This window comes from Bombina bombina, chromosome 4 (assembly GCF_027579735.1).
Source record: "Bombina bombina isolate aBomBom1 chromosome 4, aBomBom1.pri, whole genome shotgun sequence".
NCBI classification, from domain to species: domain Eukaryota; kingdom Metazoa; phylum Chordata; class Amphibia; order Anura; family Bombinatoridae; genus Bombina; species Bombina bombina.
This window is the reverse complement of record NC_069502.1, coordinates 433,836,635-433,839,135: the sequence shown is the minus strand read 5'-3', so window position 1 is coordinate 433,839,135 and position 2,501 is coordinate 433,836,635. Positions and strand designations below refer to the sequence as shown.

The 2,501-nt window shown below is 32.3% G+C and overlaps 1 protein-coding gene across 1 annotated transcript in view; it reads left to right on the top strand.

Annotated features, from left to right (window-relative positions):
- The window catches only part of LOC128655417 (receptor-transporting protein 3-like), a 47,400-nt gene extending 47,117 nt beyond the window's left edge, over positions 1-283 (top strand). Inside the window, exon 3 of the mRNA XM_053709049.1 lies at positions 1-283. This exon is cut by the window's left edge and continues 720 nt beyond it. The gene's annotated coding sequence lies outside the window, so the exon portion shown is untranslated.
- The last annotated feature ends 2,218 nt before the right edge of the window (positions 284-2,501 follow it).

Below are 2,501 nucleotides of genomic sequence, written 5' to 3'. Positions count from 1 at the left end.
AAATTAGCATATGAAACTGCTAGGTTTAGGTTTCACCTAAGAATACCAAGAGAACAAAGCAAAATTGGTGATAAAGGTAAATTGAAAAGTTGTTTAAAATGTCATGCCCTATTTGAATCATAGAAGCTTATTTTGGACTTGACTGTCCCTTTAATAGGCCTATTTTTACTGCTATTTAATACAGTTCCATTTCTGTATTAAGTAGATTTATAGAATAATAATATAAAATTATATTAATCAGCATTAAGTTATAATTCAAATTTGTATATCTTTTTTAAATAAAAATAAGTTTATTTAAATTTTAAGGTTTTAATATTCTATTTCATATAACGCAAAAATGATATTAAAAGGCTGTGAGCTAATACATAGATGTTTTCATATCATGGGATAAATAAATAAAAATTAGGTCAATGTTTGCTTGGAGAATATTGTTTAATTTAACATTCATTGCATAGCAAGTTTTCAGATAACTAATTTCTATAGCTGTGTCCGACATTATCTTAACAACAACATATCATTTATTTACCCTTTACCTGAAGGGGAAGTGGAAGACACACAGGCCTCATTTCCTTTGCTATTGTAAACCACTAAAATGAATCAGGACACAGTAAAGTTAAGAAAGGTATGCTTGAGGACGAGCAGTAAATAGATATAAAGGATTGATGAGATTCATCTTTAGATGCAATATAGAGGCCAAGTTTTTAATAAGGTAGTAAAGTATGGAAACTGGAGGTAATATTTAAAATCTTCATAGACTTTAATGGAAATAAATGTTTTTATCATCCATTTACACAATTTACAACCTCAATGGAAACTAGGCCAAAGTTAGGCCTAGTTTCCATTGAGGTGGTAAAGTGTGGAAACTGCTGATAAAATCATTTATCTCCATTAAAGTCTATGGAGAATTTTTATTTTACTACCAGATTCCAAACATTACCACCTCAATGGAAACTAGGTCTTAGTATCCTTCCTAGGGCTCAATTCCATGGAGCCGTAGATAGGCATGCGTGAGGTCGCAAAGCAATAAATAAACTGTCGGAAGCAATTTTGTGTATCAAATGTACTTTTTACCTCTGTGATTACCTTGTATATAAGTCTCTGCAGACTGCCCCTTTATATCATTTCTTTTTAGGGACTTGCATTTTATCCAATCAGTGACCTCTCATAGGTAACTCTACGGGCGTGAGCACAATTATATCAATATGGCAAACATGAATGAACACCCTCTAGCTGTGAAAAACTTTCAAATGCATTAAAATAAGAGGTGGCCTTCAACGACTTAGAAATTAGCATATAAGCCTACCTAGGTTTGATTTTCAACTAAGAATACCAAGAGAACAAAGCACATGTGATGATAAAAGTGAATAGTAAAATTGTTTAAAATTGCATGCCCTATCTGAATCATGAAAGTTTCATTTTGAGTAGACTATCTCTTTAAAAAAAGTTAAACTTATAATGCAACACCAACAGCCAAAAGGGTTCATTTATTTTAAAATTAAAGTGGTCATGCGAGAGAGACTGAGAGTGTGTGTGCAGTGACAGTGAGTAAAAATGGTGGTTGGTTAATGCAATACCATGGTGTTACTGACACTCCAAGTGTATAACCACATTGTGCTAATTCAGCCAATGACAAGTATGTGTGGTAATTGCATAATTAACCGTGCATAATGAAAAGACGATGATTTAACACCTACTCTGAATTTCAAATAAGCAGTAGATCTTTTTCTGACAAATGTATTTTTTATCCCATTTTCCATCCCCCTGTATCATGTGACAGACATCAGCCAATCACAGACTAGTATACGTATACCATGTGAGCTTGTGCACATGCTTAGTAGGATCTTTTTCCCCAGAAAGTGTGTATATGAAAAGACTGTGCAAAATTTGATAATGGAAGTTAATTGGAAAGTGTCTTAAAACTGCATGTTCTTTCTGACTCATAAAAGTTTATTTTTAATTGAGTGTCCCTTTAATAATTTGCAACCTAAATAGAAAGCACCACAGCAACAACTATAGTTCCCGGGTTGAACATTGTTAATTCTTCATCAAAGTATATCAAGAGAATGAAGCTAATGTAATACTACAAGTTGTTTAAATCTGTATGTTGTATCTGAATAATCATAAAAGAACAAAAATTAGATTTCACTATGAAACCCTAATATTTTCTTTCATGATTCAGAGCATACATTTGTAAGCAACGTTTTATTTTATTTCTATTTTTTATTTTTTTATTTGAGGTTTATTTGAAGGCATACAACATCATAAACAAAGAGTAGATCCACATGACATATGAGATCAAATTTTAGATTCACATAAGGTACAAACAATAAAATATACAGAGATAAGGCTAATATAAATGTACCATGTGAACCTTATATAGGCGGATACCACTCACCTACCTTCCAAATGATGCAATAGGCCACTCTTGGACCTCCAGACGAAAAAGAAAATATACAAGCGACAGAAGGTAACTATAAATGAAAGACCACTCATGGATCTCA